Source organism: Ambystoma mexicanum, chromosome 4p (assembly GCF_040938575.1).
Source record: "Ambystoma mexicanum isolate Mex_15411 chromosome 4p, UKY_AmexF1_1, whole genome shotgun sequence".
NCBI classification, from domain to species: domain Eukaryota; kingdom Metazoa; phylum Chordata; class Amphibia; order Caudata; family Ambystomatidae; genus Ambystoma; species Ambystoma mexicanum.
In genome coordinates this window covers 592,180,262-592,207,123 of record NC_090927.1, presented here as the reverse complement: position 1 = coordinate 592,207,123, position 26,862 = coordinate 592,180,262, and the positions used below count along the sequence as shown (strand labels likewise).

The following is a 26,862-nucleotide window of genomic DNA, read 5'->3' as shown; positions in this document are numbered from 1 at the left end:
CAAATGCGTTCAACTTCAGATGGCAAAAATACTACCGGTGAATTCGGAGCAAGTGAAATTCTACAATGTTTCTCCCATTCACCAATCAATGCAGGAGCCAAAAAAGAGACGTCAGAAATGATATTAGATGCTGCATAAGTTTTGACATCTTGCTTTGCAAATGCTGAAATCCCTACTGGCTCTTTTTCTATGTTTTTTAGAGTTGCTACATCAGAGGTCTTTGCATTTGTAGGCGTTTTAGTTGACTCTCCATCAGCAGAAAATACATTAAGTGTGCAGAGAGGAATCTGTTTGTTTTTGTCATCGTTCGGTTCGACTGCCAATGATTGCAGACTATACGGGATGTTTTTTGTATCATTTATACCATCATCAAATACCGATGTGTGAGATGCCATTGGGTTTGACTCTATATCAGAGTCATGTAATAGCACCGGATTTGTGGCATTCATCCCTGTATGATAATTACCCTCAGCAAGGCTTTTGCTTCTCCGTAAACTGACCACCATTGTCTATTCACTAATTACCTGATGCCCTAGTCTCCTCTGTCCACAATAGGATGGATCACAAGAGGCCCTGCGACCCGCGCCGCGCACCGCGCCGCGCACCGCGAACAGCCTAAAGTACTTAGTTCGTACTTGGTGCTCAGGCGCGGGTGCGCCAGACCGCGAGTACTTGAAGGGGACGAAAGGCATCGTACGTCAGAGGGGGCAGAGCCTCCTCAACAGGAAACACCTTTAAAGGATAGAGAGGGGATAATGCTCAGCTATTCGAAGCCTAACCTCTCTGCTGGACTGCCCCACCTACACAAGTTCACATGGGCATTTCATGCAATAAACCACCTTACTTGTCCTGCAATTAGACCTGGTACTCAAATGCTTTTCCCTTTTCTTACTTTGAAAGAGAGGACTTTCCCTGTAAACTGGCAAGAATTGAAAGTGCCACATGGGTAATGGCACATAACTGGTCCTAAGTTCAAACGTGTTACTTTTTTGTCCTGGCTTTGTATTTAGAATGCACTAGCTGATCTTTAAGATGTGTTGCCCTTCTAAGGGCAAATCTTGGTGTGTGAACTCCAGGCATGCATAATTGTACTAGAAGCCAATTCTTTTTTACACTCAGTTTGCTTTTTTCCGTATGCGGGCAAAATGTTGACACACATGTCAAGCTCTCTTGTTTCTCTCTACCTTAGCCAGAGAGAATGACTTCACACAAGGGTATTCTGTGCTCTTTTTTTAGAGCGAGCAATTAGTCTTTTTGGGTAGCCTCTCTCCAATAGCCAATTACCCAAGATATCTGCCTGCCATTTGAAATCGTGCCTAAGATTGCATTTCTTCTGTAACATTAAAAAGTGGTCATAGGGGAGATTTTCCTATAGGTGATGTCGGTGGAAGTTGGAATAATGGAGGAGAGTATCATGATATGAGGGTTTGCGATATAAGTCGCACACTAAGATTCTGTTTTCAATCCTGATTTCCTAACCCAAAAAAGGATATATTTTTCTTAGAATACTCACTGGTGAACTGAAAATTATGTTTACAAGTATTAATGCAGAAGAAAAATGCTTTCAAAGATGTTTCATCTCCCCTCTAAATCATAATGACATCATCAATGTAGCCGCGCCACTCACTAATCTGATTGCGAAAAGGATTAGTCTCTTAAAAGATAAACATTTCTTAAAAATGGGCCACATACAGTACTGCTAAACAAGGAGCAAAAGCAGCAACCATCTCTGTCCCACCTATTGGAGATTTTCTTCAAATTCAAAATAGTTCTTGTCAAGGGTGAGAGTTAATAGCTCAACAATAAATTCCTTAGCCAATGAGTGTGGATATTATTACGTATTTGTGAGATATTCCCTGACCACCACCACAGCTTCTACCTGGGGAAAGTTGGTGTACAATGAAGTAATGTTGAGAGTTACCAGAAATTAATTCTCCTGATCAAAGGATACATTTTCAAAGATATTAATGACCAGTGTACCGTCACGTAAATTTGTCCAAGTGCTTTGACTATTTTACAGTTTAAGCTTGTCAGGCATTGATTGTTCTCAATTTGGCTGTGGCGATGATATGCCCTTCAGGATAATCATGTGAACAAAACACCAGGTTTGACATTTCAATAAGCTAATGTTTGTATGCATGCCTGGCTGTCATCTGACAGTACTGCCCTGGATTTATCACATCAGAAACACCCACTAAATGCCCATGACAAAAGGCATTGTGAACGTGCCTTCTGAGTTAATATGCAACCCCCACCTTTCAAAGTCCATTCAAGGAGGGGATATTATTTTAAAATAGCAATAAAATGAAATCCATGTTGTTCATAGAGATTAAGATCTGAAGTGACCATGTGGCAAAAGATGTGTTTTCCACACTTTCAGAATTCAAAGGAAAATATGTGCACTTAGCTGCCAACTTTTGACCCTGTGAAATCACAAAGGTGTGCATGAAGGTTAAATTCATACATATATATACACCTTTTTAATGAAAATATACAATGTCCAACAATGTGGAAATTAGAGTCACATATCAGCAAACACACATAGAAAATATAATAACATACTAATTACAAAACCAATACATGATACACAAATCACATGAATAAAGTGCATATGATAGCAGCAAGACATATCAAAAAAAAAATTGCTGTGTGTTAAGCTTCAAAAATAAAACACAGAACATTTCCTAAAATGGTATGACGTCATTGTTTTGACCCGAAAATCTGCCAGAAGAGACAATTATCTAAATTTCATATTTGTATTGTCTTCTATAAAAACTCATAAACAGGCGCTAACTTGTCGCCCCTTCACTAGTTTCAACAAATCCATTGTCCAAATGCAAACAATGTTTTCATCAGGACTGGCTCCCTTGTAAAAATTCCAGGAGAGGCTCCCTACATTTGAAAAATGCACTGGTAAATATCGGACATGTTATATAGGAGAGAAACAGAAATTCATTGTGTATTTGCTCGCCCTCAGGTCATGCCAATCACAGGAATCCCAAGTATTCAGACTGTGGTGCACAGAAGGCTGATATAGCTTATTCCCTTTCTTCAGTCACAAGCTGCCATACCACCTATCTGTCTCTGTTACTGCTTGACCCTGCACCCTCATAAAATTCAACGATGCAGCCAGCTAATGCAAGGAGTACAAAATGAGATGCCCTTTTGCTCAAATCAATCACTGATTAGAAGCACTGTTGGCACCTTGAGTTTCATTAGCCCGAGAAGGGAAACTTTGCATCAGAAATGAATGGGCCATTTAAATTGACATGCCATGTGCAATTATACATTATTCTTAAAATACCTTTTAAATGATACCAATAACAATCATATGTAAGGGTGTGTTGCAGTTGTGAGACTCCCCTCTATCAAATGAGTATACATTTGAATTACCTACACCTATTAATATTGATAACACTCTGAGAATTATCACCACACATTCTTATCACATATCCAGATGTGCATTTTGGCCGTGGGATTACAGAAATCTGTGTTTTGTCGAGCTGGCATGTTGCTGTACAAACACAAAAGAATAGCTGATTTAGATTTCAAAATTACTCTGAGCAAAATGGCCCCCAACTTTCATTTTAAGCAATATGAATATCCAATGGAGATTCAGGATTGAACTAAGGGGGAAGTGTTGACTATAAAATAAGCCTGTGAAAAAAATAACCAATTAAAAACAGTGGCATAAACATGACATAAGCATGGGAATATCGCACCTTTTAAAAAGCAGAAATGCACACGGAATAACACGCTGACTGAAGAATAAAAGATCTAAATAGATTGATGGAGCTCAGAGGTCTCTGAAAAATCCAAACAATCACCTTACTACCCCTGATAAGAACTGCTCTAGCAAATACTGTGAATACTGTGAATGTGCTTTCCATTTAAGATCCCAAGGATCCTTCACCCAGGTGATCCTCCCTCGCTTCTCTGCCACCAGGGTCGGGATACAGTAGAAATGGTATTCCCTGGCCACCTGGTTAGAGGATCCAAGAGGTTTAGGAGTGAGAATACCCTCAGGTTTCTCACAGCTGTGAAGCAAGTTAGCAGGTGGCATAATAACCATGTGTTCAGTGAGTGAAGCCTTAAATGCGGACTTTTGGGCGTGAATGGAATTAGGAGTGAGACACAATGGGGGTTGGATATGACTCAACAATTAGTCGGGTAGCTTGAGATGCCCCTGGACAATTCCAGCAAGAACATTAACTTTCCTAACTTGAGTAACCGCACAACAAACCCCACAACAACAACTCAGATTCACAATCACAATCATGAAGGGAAGCCAACACTACTTCAAATCTCAAAGCTAATGTTTTTAGCAAAAATGCACAAACACCACTTGGCACGTAAGAATCCGCTGGGGCAACCATTGGCCTCTACTCCTAAATCTGTGGCGGCACAGAGTTTGATTGTGCCTAGGTCAGCCCCTGCATTTTTGGTAAATTGTCATTAGAGGCTACAGCCTTGTCAAGAGAGGCAACAGTTGAATGCTGTAACAGGTAATGTAGGGTGTCTGGATGCTTCTGAGCACACAGGAGTGGAGGGGGGATGGATCGATATGAATGATTCCTTCCATGCGCTCCTTTCGAGCCAGAAAAGACTTGACAAAAGAAATTATAGATAAGGAACTGAGCATTTTGAGCATGTCGACCAACCTTATTTTAATTTAACACTTTTGGACAATTCTATACAGAGTAAAGCCAGCCCACATGAATCTTTTGTATTGAAATCCCACGATAAAAGTTTGAATGTAATATACCCATTGCATGAATTGTCTGAGCAGAGAAGTTTTAATGCACCTCTTGTTGATTATCTTAGACATAATGTTCAAAGTGGAGGGGCAGGACTTACGTGGAAGATGTTGTTAGAGAAGAGGTAAGACTTTCTCCGGAGGACATTGAATTATTCAGAACATCAATGACAAGGACAAACCTATCAACTGCATTAATACCTCCCAGACCAGTGTAGTTGGTAAATGAAATAGCACTGGTTGGGCCCAGCCTAATAATGCCAGGGTTGCCAGATTCACTGGTAGAGCAAATGGGGTGTAATCAATCAAACCTCTGTGTGTGAAACTGTTTCTTTTTTTCCTTTTGCACTAGCCATGGACATATCTTCTCCTGTATTTCCATTTCCTAGTATGCTTAAAGCAGCAGCTGCATTGGAGACATGTCCCCAATTAGGTGATTGGGGGGAGAAGGGTGGCGTATTTCAACACAGGCCAAACCAGATCAAGTTAATTTGGCTAAATTAAGGCAGTCAGGAGTAGCGGTCTTGTAGCGGGAGTCTGCTGAGGTAAGAAAAACTGATGTGGAAAAAAAATACTGATGAGTTATTTATGGGTCATCAATACAAGGTTGTGCGGGATTTTTCGGTACAAGACGTTGGTGTTCCAATGTCTAATATGTGTAATGTAACAAAATCACTGGAACTTGCTCTTACTGCTTTGCTAAATGTGCATGAGCATATGGGGGTATTGTAAACAAAAAAGGCAGGATTTTGGCACGTTTGGAGGCCAAAATATCTTTTATTGAAGGTTATATCTTGTGTATGAGAGAGGAAACAAAAATAGGATATATGGGGCCTCATTACACGGATGGCGGTAAGGATTTAACGGTACCAGTAAAATACCGGTACCGGTAAATCCTTACCGCCTTACTATGAGGTCCCTATGCGGGTTGGGGGATTTAACGCCTGCTTTTTGCAGGCGTTAAAAACCAACCCGCAAAGGGACCCAGGGAGCTAATTATGGTACCGCAATTTGCGGTACCGCAATTAGCGCCTTCCCCATTCCCATTATGCCCTATGGGGCAAAAATGGGAATGGGGAAGGGCAATGGTGGAAGGGGGAATTACCTCCCGCCAACCTTGGAATGGGGCGGTAATTCCCCTTTCCGCCAAGGCGGTGCCGGTATTTTACCGGCATGAACCATGGCGCTAATAGCGCCATGGTTCTCCTCCATCCGTGTAATGAGGCCCAAGGTAAAGGTAGTTGCCTCTCAAGTGGAAGGTTTGTGTGGATTGACAAACATGGGGAGGCCAAGATGTTAAACAGTAATTATATAGTGACTGCTTAGTATTTATATTGGCCTAAGCCTATTCGCGCCAGATGGAAAACTGCGTTGCAAAGTTCTGATTTTTGGGTTAACTTCACCGCCATTTTAAGATTCATCTGCCATTTTGGATTCTACCTGTGTGTTCTTCGTTCTAAAATGGTGGACTAAGTTTTCGACTTGCAACCAAGCCTTCCGACCTTTGAGTTCTGTTAATGTTTAGGTTGTCCGAGGGCCGACTGTTTAGACTGTCAAAGAGACCTTGTGCTTCATATGAACTGTCATCAAGTGTTGTCTGCGCTTACAAAACTCATCCTTGTATAAACATTGGGACAATGAAGAACAAACCTCGAGTGTATGCATTAGCTGAACTGCATTGAGAAGGAAATTAGTATAAGGCTTCCCGCGGGATCCGAGAACATACATCACTATTGTGTCTTCATGGAAATGCAAACCTATGGAATTCTTTGCATAATATTGTATAATCTGTATGTGAACTAGGCACGAACTCTAGACCATGAATTATTAACGTGAAGAGAGGCTGGACAATATTACACAAACTAAATAAAAGCACAAATGTTTAGATGTTGAGCTCTCTCTCACCTCTCCTTGTCGGCTGGTACATTGCGAGGTGTTGGGAGCCAGATAGCTATCTGTTTTGCTTTGTAAACTGTACAGTAATAAAAGATCTGAGAATCTTTTTAGCCCATGATTGGTGTATTTCCTTTGTGGTACTCAGCCTCAATATTTCTTTATTCTTTCAGATGGCACCCAAATAGGGGCCCTCAATATTGATGCCACCTCGTTGAAGAGTTGACACAGCTATTGGACCGGGATCGGACGAAGTGAAAAGGGGGCCCCTTTTTGGATGAGACGTGACACATCAACAGTACTGCACGATCCAATCCCTGGACAGTGAGCTCGCCGTCCGAGACGACATCTTGACGAGGGTCCATATATCGTGGAGGGCAGTTTTGCCAAAATCACCAACCACGAGGGTCCTTTGTCCTTTGTAATCCGATCAGACTTTCCTTTGTCCTTTGAATCAGATGGGTTGTGCACAGATTCCTAAGTATCCTTATATTTGGTTGTACCATTGTACTCGCAAGCAGAATCAACCCCAGGAAACACCAGTAATCTGATATGCCTGGGAAATTGTCTGCCTGTTTCAGGGCGTTATTCTGCAGAGACAGACAATCTTTGGAATTTGGCCATCCAGCACCACAGGAGGGGTTGCCTGCATGTACTATGTACTGTAAGTACGCCATTGGTAGTATAGTATTCAATGATATTTGACACAGACAAACTAGACATGTTACGAACTTCAGTGGCCAGTCAATGGTAGTTTTGAGATTGCCCGAATAGAGTATTTAGAATCCATATTGTTAAAGAAAAAAGCTAGACCTGCAGCCTTTGATGTAATACAAAATTTGGAAAAGGAGGCTATGCAGCAATTTAAAAGTAAAGAGAAGCATGCACGTCGTCACATGTCAAACTCAGATAAGGCATTATTGTATGATCAAAAGAAACAGTCAGAGTCTGTTAGAAACATGGATAGAGCTTTTCAACTTGGTATACAGAAAATATATCCATCTAAATATATTCATGTCTCAGATGAACTAAATGATAAACTCTTAAATGAAGGTAGACCTGGTGCCACTGCACTACCTCCATATGTACGTCTTCCTGTTGTTGTTCCTCCTCCCGTAGCAATTCCTGTTCTTCCTGTTGCTCCTCAGCCACCAGTTATTGCTCCGCTTCCTGTTGTTGTTCCTCTGCCTGTACCTCCACCTTTACTGATTGTTACTGTTCCAATAGATTTGTCTTTGTTGCCAGTGCTAGTGTCTCCACTACCTTTTGTTCAGGATTTGTCTACTCTCTCTTTCCCAAGCGGGTCTGCTCCACTTGTAGCTGATAAAGGGGTGAGTGCTGAATCAAAAGTTGCAACGCGGAACACAGTTTTTAAAAAGAAGAGGAGAGATTTTAATGCATGAGCTAAACAATGTATAGAGAAAGGTGAACAATCTACTGTCTTAGCTACACTCTCTAATCTAGAAAGTATTCCCGATAAGAATTTCTTTATTGAGGGGATGGGAATACATTTGGTTGTTATGTGGGATAGATTGACGGACACAGATGTCCCACAAGGGTTGATGGATTTGAATGTTTTAGCTTATTCAAGGGATACTGCGCAGAAGGTACATGAGCATGTCAAGAGGGTTTTTGAGTTTAGAAGGTAGTTAGAATGGGTACAGAATGATGAAATAGATGGTGATAGTTTGGACGCTTTTTACATGCAGAAACGGTTCATTCCTCCTTGTAGGTCAAAGAGTGAAGAAGCGCAAATTTGCATGAGGGATGCGCTTAGATGGATTTCAGATATGTCGATAATTCCTGTAGAAATATATGATACGTATAGTCAGTATACTCCAGAAATGAAGAGGAAAGTGTTACAGGAAATGGTAGAATACCTGCAGGATGAATGTATAAAGAAAAAGATGTGTTGTCCCACAGAATTATTGAATACTTATAAGAGAGCTTTCGCATCTGATACTACTTCCACCACTTTAGCGCTCGATTTGGCTCTGTTGCTTAGTAAACGTTCAGAGTTGGCTACTTCTGAGCTGCCTATGACAGAGGTTCCTTCGGGACTGAATACTATTAGACAGTTGATTCCAGACATAAGGAAGAATCCAACAGGGGTTTACAAAGAAATAGAATCTGTTCTGCATTCGTCAGTTTTCACTTTCGGTGATATAGATTTGTTGTTTCCTGTAATCCTACCTGCTGATTTATGGAAACAGATTAGGACTGTAGATGATCCAGCAGGGTAAGGTGACACGTGGGATAACTTGGTTAGGTTAGATGGAGAAAGGAAATCTGGTGAAAGACCACTGCAAGTGATACTGACTTTACCAGATAGAATAGTGACACAATTGAAGAATTTAATCCCCAAGAGAAGGATTGTTTGGGACAAACTCACTGCTTGTACCCAAGGAAAATCGGAAGGTGCTACCGAATTCTTTAATCGGTTCGATTAAAAGTATTTTAAGATTTTAGCAGACAGGATTTAAGCACCTAGTCAGGGAAAAGATTGTTTGTGGATAAGTTTGTGCATGGTTTGTTGCCTGATATCCAGTCACAAATGATGACTTCCGAGAGAGCTTGGAAAGCTAAATCACAGTCCGAAGTATTGCATATGGCTCAGTATTACGGGAATAGAGTCAATAATGAAAAAGAAAGAATCCAAAAGAGAAGGGGGCATTTAAAAACCAAAGTATTATTGCAAAAGATGGTCAGAGGGCCTATAGGTGGAAGTACACAGTTTCGAGGTCAGTTCCTTCCACAAAGTAATGCGCCGTTGGGTCCGGTACACGCGAACCAATGTGCTTATTGCAGACAAGGGGGTCATTGGTGAGCACAATGCCTGATCCTCCAGCAAAGGTCGAATAACACATATGGTGTCATGGGAAGATGATCCAGAGGCCGCCCTGGGGTAGGGGGTCCCGGTAGAAGCCAGTTTGATCAAAATTCTCAGTCTTTCTCGCAAGATAATCAGCAACCTAGTGTAGATAGCAGAAATATTTTTGATAATCCTTCAACTGCCTATCTTTCTGAAGATCTTCTCTTTGACGATATATTGTTTCGTTAGGACAGCCCGAAGCAGAGTCTGGAACCAACGCCTATTCCCGTTAATCAGAAAGGTCCCTACATTGAGATTATGGTGGGGAATAGGAAGAATCTATTTTTGATAGACACAAGAGCGTACAAGTGTTCCATTGATCATTCACAGGTTCCAGACATTCCACTGTCAGAGCAGAATAACGTTTCTGTAGGATTTTCTGATACACCAGTGGTTAGTCTCGTTTCTCTGCCGGTACTGATTTCACTGGGGCCATTCACGGATCACTGTCCATTTCTTCTGACAACGAACTGTGAAGAGAATTTGTTGGGGTTGAATCTGTTGAAGTTATTAAATGCGGTAATTCATTGTTTTTTGGATGGAGTGTGTTTGACGATTTCACCACAGCAATTTTCTGCCTCACAGTTTTTGACTAGACCTTTGCTGTCAGAATTTAGTGAAGTTCTGGCGTGTTTATGGGCGATTGATGACAATGATGTTGGTATTTTGCAATAGGGAGACGTTTGTTTACATTCACCCGTGCGCCACAAGGGTACACGGAGAGTCTGAGCATTTATAGTAGGGCTTTGAAAGAGCAACTCGATACACTTGAGTTGCCTTCTACTTGTACATTGCTACAGTATGTTGACGACCTTCTCTTAGCTGCAGACTCAGAAAGTGCTTGCAAGGAAGGCACTGTGTTATTGCTTATTCATCTAGCAAAGCATGGGCATAAAGCTTCATTGAAAAAGTTTCAGTATTGTCAACAGGAGGTCACCTATTTAGGCTAGCTCCTGTAAAAGGAGGGAAGAAGATTGACATTTGAATGAATTAAAAGCATTTCTGGCATGTCTGTCCCAAATACACAGAAGGAAGTCAGAGCCTTGATAGGAATGGCTTCTTACGGTAGACAGTGGATCCCTAATTTCTCACTAGTGATCAAACCAATGTTGGCATTGACAAAGAAGGGCATTTCTACCGTGGAACTTGGAACACCAGAAAGCTTTTGATCTGCTCAAGACTGCGCTGTGTTCAGCACCAGTTTTGGGCACACCAAATTATGATAAGGCCTTTGAGTTGTTTGTGCATGAACGTGATGGATGTGCTTTGGCTGTGTTAATGCAGGAAGATGGGGGAAGAATAGACTGTGCGGTTATTTTTCCTCCACACTTGATCCTGTTGTATGCGCTTTGCCGAGATGTTTGAGAGCTGTCGCTGCTAATGAGTCAGTAAAGCAGAGTGAGGGCATGGTTTTAGGCCATACTTTGACCGTGTTGGTACCTCACTCTGTAGATGTTCTATTAAACAGAACGCAAATGCAACACCTTACTTCCGCACGATTAACAAGATATGAACCGATCCTATTTGCACAGCATATCCAAAATAAAAGGTGTTGTGAATTGAATCCGGCTGAATTGTTACCTCTTCCACAAGATATTGCTTGCAGTGACGAAATGTCACATGACTGCCTTTATACCACAGAACAAGACACTAAAGGCAGGATTGATTTAAAAGATATACCTCTGAATGATCCACAAGGGGACCTGTTTTGCGATGGCTCCTTCTTCAAATTTCCGGATCGTACATCCACTGCTGCTTATGCCATCACTACACTAAGCATGATTGTGGAAATCAAGAGAATTTCACATAACTCCGCGCAGGCCGCAGAGATTATTGCACTGACTCGAGCTTGTGAACTTTCTGAAGGGCTTAGAGAAAATATATATATTGACAGCCAGTATGCCGTTGGGGTTGTTCACAACTTTGGTAGATTATGGGCAGAACAAGGTTTCTTGACCTCACACGGAACGAAAATCCAACATGGCACCTTGATAGTTCAGCTACTCTCAGCACTTGCGCTTCCTACTCAACCAGCAATCATGAAGTGCGTGGAACATCAGAAAGTAGTAGATGATGTAGGGAAAGGGAACGCTTTTGCTGACAGGATAGCCAAACAGACTGCTACTGATCTATATTCAGAAATGAATGTTACAAAGGAAACCACAAACACCTGTACAGTCGATGAAGGGATTGACTCGATAAATAATATTCAAGCTCATGCCACTCTTAAACATTGGGCTCTTAAACAAAACTTAAACATTGGGCTGAGGGTTTGGCAAGGTTGGATGAGGAAGGGTGTTGAGTACATAATTCAAATGGAAGATGGATGCTACCCGATGCATATGTCACTGCCATGATCACAATGGCCCATGGTCCCACTCACATATGTGCTAGGAAAATCTGTAAAAGGCTAGAATCTGTCTGGGTGAAGGTTAATATCTCATAAACTGCTGAGCAATTTGTCCAGAGTTGTATGGTTAGCTCACAGCATAATTCGGGGAAGGGTACAACGACACAGAGGGGTAGTTTTGGTCCCCCCCGCTGTGCCTTTTGAAGTGATTAATTTCAACCTCATTGAGATGGAGCGCTGTAATAATTACAAATATGTCTTGGTAGTCATTTGTGCCTTTAGGAAGTGGGTTGAAGCCTTCCCCGTGAAAGATGCTACAGCAATCACAATGGCGAAAACCATGCTTAAGGAATATTTTCCTAGGTTTTGTTTGCCAAGAGTCATCTGATTGGATAATGGTCCACATTGTATATCTGCTGTTATTCTGCAAGTATGAGCGGGATTACAGATCGATAAACGGTTCCATTCGGCTAGACACGCTCAAAGTGCTGGACTTGTAGAACGCCATAATGGTATCTTGAAGAATGAAATTGCCAAGGTCTGTGCTAGCAGTAATTTGAAATGGCCAGACGATGTACCTATAGCACTACTGTCCATGCGGACAAGCCCACAGACTAGAACTGGACTCTCCTCTTAGGAAATTATAATGGGAGGCCAGCTAACAATTGGAGTCTGCCAAAACCAAAGAAATTAAAGGATGTAGAGCATTTGCTTTTTTCTGAATACTTGACCATTTAACTCAAAACTTGTATTTGATTTATCAACAGGTGCGAGAAGCCCTCCCAGTTAAATACGAGGGGCCAGGTCACAGAATTCGACCAGGTGACTGGGTGCTCACAAAGTCATTTGAAAGAGCATCCAGCCTTGCACCGTGCTGGAGAGGACCGTTTTAGGTCCTGTTAGCCACCCAGACTGCTGTACGAGTAGCTGGCAGATGACATTGGATACACGCTACACACATCAAGAGGACACCTTTCCCTTTGCCACATGACGGAGAAGAAAAGAAGGAAACCACTTGCTCTGTTTCTGGTGATCAATCGGTCTTGAACAACATCAAGGGTATTTCGTAGACTCTTCCTGAGTTTGTGGGGCCTTGGGAGACTGCTGCTTTGTCTCTGAATTCTTCTTAGAATCTTTCTGCACCCTTGAGCAACTTTGCCTCTGTTTCACCACTTCCATCAGGAAGCAACGACACACTGTTCATAGATCACGCAGTACCTGGAGTCTTAAGGTACGATCTGCATCCACGGCACTAGTCTTACAGCACAGCATGGCTGTGCCCACAGGAAACGACTGTTGAGCTTGTCCTTTGCCACTTTTGCGCTGAAACATAAGTAAGTGGCTGGGACCGGCAAAAGCTATCTTCAATCAAGATCACGTGGTCAGGAGATCACCAGCAAACGAACTATGGTGTCTGTCGCAGAAACTTTGTGGGAAAGAGCTTTGAGGAACAATGCCTGTTGCTATCTCTACTCGTACGGAACAACCGATCGATTGTGTGGCTAACAAAGACATTGGACAGAAAAATACATGGGGCCTCATTACACGGATGGTGGTAATGGTTTACCAGTACCGGTATTTTACCGGTACCAGTAAATCCTTACCGCCTTACTACGAGGTCCCTTTGCGGGTTTGGGAATTTAACGCCTGCTTTTTGCAGGTGATAAAAACCAACCCGCAAAGGGACCAGGGAGCTAATTATGGTACCGCAATTTGCGGTACCGTAATCAGCGCCTTCCGCATTCCCATAGAGCCCGATGGGGAAAAAATGGGAATGGGGAAGGGCAATGGTGGAAGGGGGAATTACCGCCCGCCAACCTTGGAATAGGGCAGTAATTCCCCTTTCCACCAAAGCAGTGCCGGTATTTTACCGACATGAACCATGGCGCTAATAGCCTGTCTGACAGTAATAATTGCTCTTGGGTTTTGGTATATTGAAGGGGTGCGCACACTTGAAACTTTTATACCCAATAGGAGTGTTCCCACTATGTCTACACCTTTCGTGCATCTGCACACCCTATCTCCTAGGGATTCCCAACACAGACAGGGTTATCACAACTATACACTTTTGTTAATCATGAATGCGACTCATGCGATCTTACACAGAACTACTTGCTGGATATGTTCGCATCTGCCACAGCACGGGGAAAAAGGGTTGGGCTGGTATATTCATCCTTTGCCTCTAACTACTGCATTCTATGCCTCTCTAAGGGCACTATTCTTTGGTTGTTGGAATGACAGCATCTCAGGGAATTTTGACAGGACTAATTTAAACAAATTTGAAAGGCGAGTCCTGACGCCTCTGGGATGCTCTCTTTTTGCAAATAGGAGCAAGCTTAATGTTGCTTCTATTAGGCCTTCCGATAGACTTTCTAAACCTTTCCAATCAGTAATTTCTTTCAAGATGGCTCCCGTAGGCAACCGGGATGCTATGCCTCCTTACTATACTATCAATCACAGCCCCAACTCAATTTCCTTCTGCATACAAAGGAATGGTTCTCAGTTAATGGGTACTTTTGAGGGTTGTACCAATATTGCGAATTTGACTAGTGAGGACAGACCTTTGTATGTAGGTGATCCTGTTGATTTAGTTTGTGGAAATGGAGCTTATCCTTGGCTACCTAAGGATTGGCAGGGTACTTGTTTTTTGGGTAATTCACTACCAGGGGTATATGTAGCTATCACCTCTGAGGTCTCTAGGGCTCGTCCAAGGCAGGTCGAGAACAGTGATACTCCTTCACAAGTCATGGGCGATGCAGCAAATTCCTTTGTGCCATTTTGGGGACAGATCATGAATTCCGAGGATATTAGGAGACTAGCAAGAGTATTGAAGAGAACCATCAACCGGACCACTGATATACTCTACAACCTGATGCTAGAACCTGACGCTAGAACAAAAGACAATTAGATTAGTGGCTCTACAGAACTGGATGGTGTTAGACGTCATATCCTGGCTGAGTGAGGTGGAGTATGTAAATTGGTGGGATCTGCTTGTTGCATTTTCGTACCTGACTCCTCCCCTACCATATTCAAGGCAATACAAAATCTGCACGTCATAAGTACAGAAGTACATGTTCCCGAGAGAAACTGGGATCTTGGTACTTGGTTCTGGGGCTTTTTACGGTCTTGGGGATGGAAACTCTTTTCAGTCTTAATGGCAATCCTTGGTATTCTGTTGTTCTGTTGTTGTTGCATACAATGTCTTCCTGCCATATGTTCAATGTTAGGAGGATGTTGTGCACAAACTGTAGGAACATTAGGACCAAAAATACACACACCTGAAAAGAAGACTAATGTTTTTGTAATGAAGGATATTACTGTCGAAGATTTGATGGCAATTGATATATCTGATGAATGTGATTCAGGATGTACGGACATTGAAACGTGGAGTCACGAGTAAAGCAAATATTTTTAGTAAGGCTCTTGGCTTAGGCCAAAAGTAGGGTTTGTTAAATGGTAATTATATAGTATCTCCTTAGTATTTATATTGGCCTAAGCCTTTTCGCCATGCTACACGGAAAACCACGTTGCAAAGTTCCGATTTTTGGGTTCACTTTGCCGCCATTTTAAGATTCATCCACCATTTTGATTTCTACCCGTGTGTTCTTTGTTCTAAAATGGTGGACTATGTTTTCGACTTGCAACCAAGCCTTCCAACCTTTGAGTTCTGATAATGTTTAGGTTGTCTGAGGGCCGACTGTTTAGACTGAGAAAAGAGACCTTGTGCTTCATATGAACTGTCATTCAAGTGTTGTCTGCGCTGACAAAACTCATCCTTGTATCAACATTGGGACAATGAAGAACAAAACTTGAGCATATGCGTTAGCTGAACTGCATTGAGAAGGAACTTAGTATAAGGCTTACCGTGGGATCCGAGAACATACATCATTATTGTGTCTTCATGGAAATGCAAACCTATGTAATCCTTTGCATAAAATTGTGTAATCTGTATGTGAACTAGGCACAAACTCTAGACCACGAATTATTAACATGAAGAGAGGCTGGACAATATTACACAAACCATGTAAAAGCACAAATATTTAGATGTTCAGCTCTCCTTGTTGGCTGGTACACATGGCGAGGTGTTGGGAGCTAGATAGCTGTCTGTTTTGCTTTGTAAACTGTACAGTAATAAAAGATCTGTGAATCTTTTTAGCCCGTGATTGGTGTATTTCCTTTGTGGTACTCAGCCTCAATATTTCTTTGTTCTTTCAAAGAGACATTGGGCCTCATTACGAGCATGGCAGTAGCTGTGCCTGTATGGCTGTCACGGCTACCGCCATGCTCGCTCCCGGCACCGCCACCCACGATTGGGCAATAACCGGCCCATTGCGAGTTGAATGGGCCGGTAATTGCCCATTTGTGGGTGGCAGTATTGCCGGGCTCCCGATCCCCATTCCACCCCATAGGGCAGAATGGGGCTGGGGATCATGGTTGCACCATCACCGTTGATAAAGGTGCCGGTGCAATCACGAGTTCTGCTCGCGGGTGCCACACAGCCTGGCGGGCTGTCAGGGACCCACGGGCAGAACGCGTAATGTGGCAGGATGGTACAAACGGTGCCAGTGCCTTACCGGCACCATTCATACCATCACCACCAACATCATAATGAGGCCCATAGGGTTAGAACCTATTCTTCCTGTTGAAGAGGCATTTCAGGTTGAAACAATGAATAGGGGGGAGGAGATACGCAAGGGCATGCTGCCCATGTCATCACCGAGCCCAAGCATAATTGAAGTAGCGAAAAACCTATTGTAAGAAAATTACCAGCACACTAGTGTTGCGGTAGTTGAGGAAGAGGAAGAAGACATAGTCCAGATTGTGGACTTTGAAATCTTCCAACGTGAGAAAACTAGAAAAAGGGGTGGTAACCTGAATCAGAACTTGAACACGAAAAAAAAAATCAAAAACCAAAAAAGCTAGCCAAAAATAATGTCACTAGAAGTACTAAAAAAGTTCATACGTAATCTGCCTGTGTCGCTGGTACAAAAGGTTCCAACAGTGGTTAAGCAAAGGTTAGAAAGTCTAATGGTCGGTAACTCTTTTGTGACACACAAGCCTGGGGGTGAATGTGGGGGTGGGAACAGCCTTACATCTAGAGAAGTATCAACAAACAGAGGAAGAAGGGCAGATACATCAAGGAGACAGCTGGGAATGGGTAGGTTGGGTAGAAGGAGTGAAGGATGGAGGGGCTCAGGTTGGGAGAAATAGAATGCTGCGGGATGCACATTGGGAGGGAAGAATTTTGGTTAATATCCCATGTACCAATAGGGAGGCAGAAACAGACCGCTTAAGAAGAGTGTTGATATGAATCTACTGAGGACCCCTTTCATGACACTTATTTATTTATTTATTTATTTATTTATTTTCTGTATTTTATTTGTAGAGCGCGTAGATGAGGCCCCTAGGCATAACACCACCAGACAAAACAAAAATACACAAATACAAAAGAAGTCAGGGAGGATATATCAGGGTCGATCGTATTCCAGAGGAATAACGGTTAGTATAAAAGTAAGGTTTTAAGTTCACATTTGAAGATCGGGAGGCTGGTACATGCTCTTAAATCCGGGGGCAGGACATTCCACCATCTGGGTGCAGAGTGTGGATAAGATCTATGTGCAACTATGGCCAATTTAGAGGGGGGACATTGCAAAAGATGGGAGTTATTTGATCGAAGTACTCTGCGTGACGGAAGCCAGTAAATTCTCTTGGCCAAGTAGCATGGGCTCTTGCCATAGAGGCACTTGTGAGTGATACAGAAGGTGTGAGTGATACAGAAGGTGTGATTGGGGACTCTGCTCTCCACTGGGAGCCAGTGCAGAGACCGCCCTGCTTTGGAGAAATGATTGGCCTTTTGTTCTGAACCACCTGGAAGCACAGCATCTCCCCTTTAGTGATGCCCTGAAGGAGACGTGCACAATAGTCTAGGTGAGCCCCTATGATTGCCCTTGCAATAGTGGCACAGTTAGTAGGATTGAGAAAGGGCCTGAGTTGGGCTAAGAGCTTCAGGTAGTAGGCAAAGATGAATACAAGGCCATTGACATGTGATTTCATAGTCAGTTCTTGATCCAGTACCAGGCCCATAGTTTCATCTTAGGCAGCGTGGCAATGGTGTAGTCATCGATGGTAAAAGACTAATTTTCTTTACTAAGCTTCTGCAGTTTGTTGGGGCTGCACCCGCGATCATGTGCTCAGTTTTTCTGTTGTTAAGCACCAGGCTGTTGTCTACCATCCACGATTCTATTGTGCTGTAGATGTTCTTCACAGTGATGGTGTCTTTTGCGTGGTCGCCTGACAGCAGGACCAGACACTGCGTGCCGTCTGCATAATTTGCGTAAACAACCCCAAGGTCCTCCAGCAACTCAAAGAGGGGGATCGTAAAGATGGTAAAGAGTGTGGGTGAGACGCATGCCCCTGAGGTACTCCACACAACATCAAAAGTCCTCTGCCTTAGATTTGTTATAAAATACTTTAGCCTTCATCCAGTGCTGCCTTTTTCAAAGTGATGTCGAATATTAGCCTTCAGATCTAACAAGGTGGATCTAGTCCTACTGGCATTCCTCCACCCTGATTGCTTATATCGTAGTATTTTATGAAGTTCCAGGAACTCCTGAATTTGGATGTATGCAACTTTGTCCAAATCTTAAGCAGGAATCGAAAATTGGAAATTGGGGGATAGTTTTCAGGTAAGGCAGGGTCAAGGGAAGGTTTTTGTAACCAGTGGAGAAATCCATGCCTGGTTCATCAAGGCTGGAACCATGTTTTCCCTGAAAGAACAGTTGACAAATTTCATAATCAATGGTGTCACCTGTGCAGCACAGGCCCTGACCACTGTTGCCGGGCAGCTGTCTCCCTTGCAGGTGGTGGGTTTGAGCGTGGTTAAGAACCTTAATATTTCTAATTCAGCCACTGCCCTAAATGAGAAAAGAGGGATCTGGGGTATTGGGTCTGGGTTTATTCTGGTATCCACAACCTTTGGCGTGGGGAGGCATTTAGATGTCACCTTTTCTCTGATTGTTTCAACTTTTTTTTTTATCATGGCTGCCTAGATTGTCTCACATCAATTGTCATCCTTAATGAACATGTCAACCAATGAGCATGCATCTTCTAGTTCTTTTAACATTTTGAACAGATCTTTGGTGCTGGAAGATGCGCTATCAATTCTGCAGTCGTTTTTCCTCACAGACAGGTGTTTTGTGGTCTTTAGCCAAAAAGGCACAGTGATCTTGAATAGATCCATGGTGCTCCGTATTCTAAAGAGAGTCCAGACCCTGGCACAATTGGTATCTCAAGATATAGAGTTTGTCGAATTTTGGAATGACTACTGATTAGATAGAGTGGTGCTGCACTTTACGTCAAGCCTGGTCAGTGAGCAGGTCTTGGCCGTGGAAGACTTTATTTGGTCTTGGGGGTTTGATATCTTTACATTTATCCCAAAACAATTAGAGATTCGAGCATAGAGATTGGTGTTGCCAAAATCACAGCAGTCTTTCTATTTTGATTCAGCTACCCCTCTTCAAGTCCAATATTTCTGAGGTGAACATGTGAAAAGGCAGATAACTACTGCAGTAATGGGAAGTATGGGATTGGCTAGCAGCGGCTCTGAATCCGAGGCATAGTTCAACTCAATAGAACTGGAGTGGGCGATCAACTGTGTAGAGAACTGGAATTAGTATCATGGAACCATAGCGGTTCTGCACATTTATTTAGTAAAAAGAGTGTGTACTTGTTAGGTGTAAACCTGTTTTGTCTCCAGGAGACTTGGCTCCTTAAGTTCCCGACATTGGATGGATACACCTTGTTTTTGTCACCGGCATACAAAGGTGAGGTGGGGCAAGCAGCATCAGGTTCCTTGGTGGGGATTTGTAACTCTTTGAATATGAAAGAAGCAGTATTTGCTCATCCAAATCCATTTATTCAGGTGTTAAAGCTAAAATGGGACCAGTCTTGGTTGTCGGTCAGAGGGGAGACACTTTTACTAAATCTCGATTGGAACCCACAGAAAATATCACAAGGGGAATTCCTTGAAACAATTGAAGATATTATGGGCCTCATTACGACCCTGGCGGTAAGGGGTTAACGCCAGCGTTAGCTGCGCCGACCCCTTACCGCCAATTACGAGTTCCCTTTCCGCCATGGCGGTTTTTACACCTGCTTTTAGCGGGAGTAAAAAACCATGGCGGTAAGGGAACTTGGTGTTAATTACGCCACCGTAATTTACGGTGGCGTAATTAACGCCTTCCCCACTCCCATTATGCCCTATGGGGCAAAAATGGGAATGGGGAAGGGTAAATGGGGATTGGGGATTTACCGCCCCGCCAAGGTCGGAATGGGGCGGTAAATCCCCTTACCGCCATGGCGTTAACGTAGTTAGCACCATGGCGGTAAAGTCACGGCCCTGGCGGTAATTTACCGCCAGGGTCGTAATGATTGTCTTAAACTGGCAATCCCAAGGGAAGCAGAATTCAATAATTATATACAGCGAATTGAACACAAGGTGTATCGGCTGGCTTTACCTAAAAACTGTGGCATCAGTAGAGAAGGATTCTAGGAAAAGAGGGGCAGACTGGATGTCACCAATGGAGAAATTAGGATATGTATCTTAAACAGTAATGTAAAGGGTGACAAAAACACGCAAAGTACATGGGTAAGGAACACTCAGGCGAATATACTTAATTACTGTTTTGTATCAGATGATATACACCCTGATATTAAAAAAATGACAATTGAAAAAACTGAAGCTAGTGAACATCTACTCTTAAGGGTAAAATGGATTGCGAAATCAGGTAACGTGGATGACAGGGTATACTGTAATGTCCTGGCGGTAAATACAGCAGCCAATAGGGTCACTTCGAACGGGCAACATACACATCTGTTCAATACCATTTTACTAACCTTGCACCCAGATATGTCTATACTGAGAAGTTAAGACTTAGCCTGAACCAACAAGTTCTTGATGAGATTAATGGGAAAATGCTGAAATCAAGCCCAGGACCCTTCATAAACATGTATATGATCTTGAAATTATACATAAAAAAAGAGAGATGCACACGGCGTTACAAATGGTATGCCCGATGACGTGAGGCAAATATTTTGCCTAAAAAGCACCTATAAAAACTGGTTATACCATCACAAAAATCAACTTCTTTTAGGAGATGCTGAAACATTCTCTCGATAATGTCGCAAAAGAATACAAAGCACTTCTGGGCTATTATAAAATCTGATGAGGGATTCCAAACACGTCTTCAGATTATTCCAATTGAAGAGGAGAACTGCATCGACTGTTTTAAAACCATATATACAGGGTAGCGAGCGAAATTGTAATAGGGGAGAGTATTGATGTGATGAGGTCTTTAGAATGGGATATTGATGATCTCTTGGAATTCATCTCTAAAACCAAGAATTCAAGGGCACTGGGCTTGGATGGGCTGGCTACAATAGTCCTGAAGGATAATCCACAAGCTTGGGTATATATTTTGCACAGTATTTTCGATGAAGTGGTCAGAGTGAGCTACATTCTAGTTCTGATATATAAAAAGGAGCCCCGAATTGAGTCGCCCAATGTCGCTGTCAAACATGTTTGTGGGCCTTGTGTTGTGAGAACTTTTTTGTAGGGGTAATGGAACTTCAGCTAATGGGTTCAAAAAGGAGGCCATGGGGTAGTCCAATCCCTTATGTATTGCATTTTTGGACTTCTCCATGGCATTTAATTGTGTTTCAAGAGGTAAACGATGCACCAAGATGGACTTGTGGGGCTTCCCCACCTGCACTATTGAACATACTTATAGCCTTGCACACAAACAAATCCCTTCATGTGAGATTGGATAGGAAGGGACGTTTGTAAGCACCTATTAAAAGTGAACGAGGGTTGAAACAAGGATGCCTCTTGGCACCCCTTCTATTTAATCATTTCATTTCAGATATTGATGAAGCTTTTGTAACAACCCATTGTTTTCCACCAAAGATTGATACAACTAAGGTGAAATATTTATTATACGGAGAAAAAATGGTGCTTATGGATCATACGCCGATAGGTCTGCAGTGGCAACTAGTAGATCTTGATAAGTATACAAAGGCGAATGGCCTCGCCATCAACGTAGATCCGTGCATTTGGGTAGATAGGACAAGTACAATTGGAAAGTTTAAATGGTATTTGGGTAGCCACGTGCTTGATAGAGTAGATAACTTTACCTATTTGGGTTTTTATTTCTTTGTGTCTATACGTGTGTGAGAACTTTTTAAAAACAAAACGTAAAAGATGAGGGCACTGGCAGCCCAGACAATGCATATTAACAAGAAACATTTGTGCCAGTGATTGAATATTATTGTAAAAAAGTAGCACCGGTTGTTACCTATAGTGGCGAAAACCTTTTGTTCGACTTTGTCAGAAATTGGTTAACACTTCACAGACTCTATTGGAGAAGAGTCTTAAAACTCCCGCAAGGGACATCAGCAGAGGTTAAAAACTGCATACACCTGCGACAATTTAATGTGGAAAAACCTAAACTTTCTGATGAAAATTGTAACTGCAGAGGAGGGATCTATTTGGTGGCACTTGGAATATGTGATGAATTAGAGGATAAGTGGACCAATGAATAGGTGGGTTGAACAATGCCAAGATTGTACGAAGGATTAGGATTTGAGGTTGGATGTACTGCTCTGGGTAAAGTGAAGCATAACGTTTGGGAAATTGACTGGATACATACAATTGAGGAAATGTGAGGATAGCACCTATATTAAGTGCTCCTGTTTGCTATAAAACCTTATGGTGTCCTCCCCCACTACCTGAAAACATTTCCAGGTTATTACTGGCGTACGCAATGGCTACTAATGTGTTTGGCCCTCTTCTCTTCAAAGGAAATAGTGTGAGGAAGAGAGGGGATTGATCACAGTTTGAGGACTTGCAGCTATTGTCATGCAGAGGGTATTGTTGAAACAATCGATCATTTGCTGCTCGAATGCCCGGTCTTGTCTTCTAGGTTTAATTTGGCAATACATTTTTACTGAAGAACTTAATAGGTGGAGATTGGTGGCCTTGCATTTTTTATAAGAGCTATTTCCAGACAATCGTAAGATAAATATCAGTTAGGGTGCATAGGGTGTACTAGGAAAACCCAGATTTGTATTGTTAGTATGATAGTTATACTGTTTTTAAAAAAAATGTTTTATAGTAGTCTGTTTTATGAATTAGCTACGATGAAATTAATTTGGGCAATAGGGATTTTAACAAGCAATCTAAAATGAAATAATGAATTTTATTGCGTTGTATGTTCTATTCTCTTAACTGATGAGTGATTAATGATGTATAAGTGAAAAGTTCCTTATGAGCTGATTGACTAAATAAAACAATAATAATAATCTCACAAAATTTTCCCCCAAACTTTTTCACATGTATAGTTAACAATGAGCTATGATATGAAGATGCCCATACCATAGCCTAAAGACGATTTCCTTGATAATGGGCCTCATTATGAGCATGGAGGTAATGAAAAAAAGGAAGGTGGAATGGTATTACCGGCATTGCTAACGGGTCCGGGCCATTACGAGCCGACAACCCGGCAATACTGCCACCGCCCATACCGTGCCTCTTCTTACCGGCATGCGCGCGTACATGCGCCCCTTCGCGGCGGAAATACCGGGATGCCGCTAACAGGAGGACATCACAAGATACGCAGGCATGCACTTAGCGGCATTCCCAAAGGCGGTAAATAGGGCCTGCATGATAGCGGCAATACAGGCATTGCCGACCACCCGTAAACAACAACCTGCAGTGCAGCCAACTGCCACAGGTGCACACAATCACCACAGGTGGAGTCAATGGAGCCTGTCCCAATACAAAAGGAACACACCCACACACCACACCCCTTCCTACACCAAAATGATCCCACTAGCTGTTGCAATCCTGGGGCTGGAGGACAGGCCTGCACTGCTATACAAGCAACAACAACTACAACAACAACAGGCAGCACAGAGGAGACGCAGGAGGAGAAGGAGGGTGAGACAGGCCGAGCAAGTCCCACCAGTGCAGCCAGTGGTACCACATAGGCAGCCACCAATCCCTCGCATCAGAGCCAGTCCATTCAACCTAACCCCTGAGCAGATCCACACCCTGTACCGGTTCGACCACCAACATAGTGGACATGATACACGACGACATTGTCAGCCTGATAGAAATCCGCACTGCCATCCCCCCTCTACTGAAGGTAGTGTATGTGCTCCACTTCCTGGCCACAGGCACCTACCAGCACACAGTGGGCCAGCTGCATGACATATCACAACCTCTCTTTTCACGCATGCTGACCGAAGTGCTAGATGCCCTCCTGAAGCACACAAGCACCCACATATCCCTACCACGGACGGGCCAGGAGCTTGCTGATGCTAAAGTAAGCTTCCACGCACTGGCAGGCATGCCCTATTGCGTCAGTGCCCTCGACTGCACCCATGTAGAATTGGTGGTCCCTCATGCCATAGAGGTGGTGTACCGCAATCGTAAGCAATACCACTCTGTCAATGTGCAGATAGTAGTTGACTCCAGCAAGATCATCACACATTGTTGTGCCCGATATCACGGATCCACACATGATGTCATGGTGCTGCATAACTCCTTGCTACCCCGCTACATGGAGCGACATCCTGGATTACGTGCCTGGCAGCTCAGTAAATTGCCTGACAGGCCCATGACAGTGCAGTGGTGGGGTCAGATGGGAGGGGATGCACAATCCACCTGGGTGTGAATGGGGGGGTGCATAATCCACCTTAGTGTGAATGGGGGGCTGCATAATCCACCTGAGTGTGAATGGGGGGATGCATAATCCACCTGGGTGTGAATGGGAGAGATACATAAACCGCCTGGGTGTGAATGGGGGGTGCCTAATCCACCTGGGTGTGAATGGGGAGGGGGATGCATAATCAACCTGGGTGTGAATGGGGGGATGCATAATCCACCTGGGTGAGTTTGGGCGGTGAGTGGATAATGCACATACAGCTAAACACTGTTGCCCTGAACATCCCAACCTGAACATGACACATCAATTCCATACATAAGACCAAAGCTGCACAGCAAAGACAATATACCAGATGCACAAGCAGGCCACCATGGGAAGGTCAAGCGATGGATGACAAAACATGAATACACTGGTGACAGTGCAGCTAGTGGCAATACATAGAGAGTGCCATACATCGCCAACATCGGTGGCAAGACATGGTTCCGCATCCACACTACATCTGCATCAGCATGCAAGTGAACACCCAGCATCATCTGGACAACGCAATCCATACCAGTAGACCATAGTACAGTACACATTGCATCAAATGAGCCTGTGTGCAAACATCCAGGGACATGTGCATGTCAACACCAAATAGCTGCAGCCATGCAGTGATTCCAAATGACTTCAGGTCAGAAATTGACTTAAACATACCTCATTGTGCTCCCGTCCGGGTGCTGGTGGCTACACCTTGAAGCCGTGGCTACTTACCCTTGTACGGAACCTGCAGAACAGGCACGAAGATGAGTACAATCGGGTTCATACCCGTACCCGTGTAGTGATTGAGCAGACCTTTGGCCTATTGAATGCACGGTTCCGCTGCCTCAGCAGGTCTGGTGGAACACTCCTTTACAGCCCTGAGAAGGTGGGAAAGATCGCCATGGTCTGTGTCATGCTGCACAACATGTGCATCCGGAGAAATGTACCACTGCCACCTGACATTGCCCTTCATGCACCGGGTGAGGATGATGATGATGATGGAGGAGAAGCATCACCCCTGCCAGTTCACGATGCACAAGATGGCTGTGCTGTGCGCCAATCAGTGATTGATGATTTCTTTTGAACCACAGGGATGCAGATGGATCTGTGTTAGTACTACACTGGGCACTGGGATGTTGCGGACATGGAAACAGGGTGTGTGGGGAGTTGGGCACTGTGCGCTGCCATGAATTGAATAAACACACACAAAAAGAACAATGTCCAGTCATGATATGATTTTTGACACAACGGGTGTATTGAAATTCCAACAATATTGTGCTTCATCCCTCCACCTCACACATGCCCTCCCCCCACAAAACCCCAAACACCCCATATCCCCCTACACCCCATACCCCCCAACACCCCATACCTCTCCAACACCCCATACCCCCCAATACCTCCACACACCCCCAAAACCCCCAAACACCACCAACACCACCTCCCCCCTCACCCATTGTCATTCCACACATGATAAGCTACTTGTGAGTTTAGTTTAGCGAGGTGGCAGTTAGCACATGCAGGGTGGTCCTGCTATTTCCGGCCTCTCTTCAGGTCTGGGGGCAGCATTTCAGTGTGGCATGCGCTGTGTCTGGTCATGCGCACAGGACTTGAGGGAGTCGAGCTGGTAGGTGTGGTGGATGGGGTCGAGATGGATGGCTGAGCGACCTCCGGCACAGGTTGTTGCTGCTCCATATGCTCTAGTATCCTGCCAAGGACCTGTGTAACCACAGCCAAACTGTCTCTGACGACAATGGTGTTTGAGTTCATGGCCATTATAGAAGCCGCATTTGCCTCCCGTATCTCACGACGGGTCTGCTCTCCTTCCGCCACATACTGCCGTACCAGTTCAATCATGCAGTCCTGGCGGGACTCTACCCTGGTCAGGCAGGTCTCCATGTTGGTGGCAGCTGTGGAGGTGGATGGTGCAGTGGCAGGGTGGCCCATTGCTGGACTGCCCTATGAAGTGGTGGAGAGATGCAGACTCCCAAGTACAACAGGATGTTCCCGCATGGGGCATGGTGGTGTGCCCTGTGTTGAGTCCAGGGGGGTGGCCTGGGGGCACGGTTTATGGGGGACATACTACATGGATGTTGTTTTCCATGTCCACAAATTCCTCAGCTTGGCCCTCCACATCGCTGAGAGGGGGCAATGGCTGCTACCTCCCCTATAGAACTTGTGGCATCTGACAGCGTTCCTTCACCCTCTGCCTCTGCAGGAGTTGATGACTCAATTGTGGCTGTCTTGTTGG

The 26,862-nt window shown here is 43.7% G+C and overlaps 1 protein-coding gene across 2 annotated transcripts in view; it reads right to left on the bottom strand.

Annotated features, from left to right (window-relative positions):
• The window catches only part of TINAG (tubulointerstitial nephritis antigen), a 1,051,371-nt gene that overhangs the window by 454,705 nt on the left and 569,804 nt on the right, over positions 1–26,862 (bottom strand). The window lies entirely within an intron of this gene.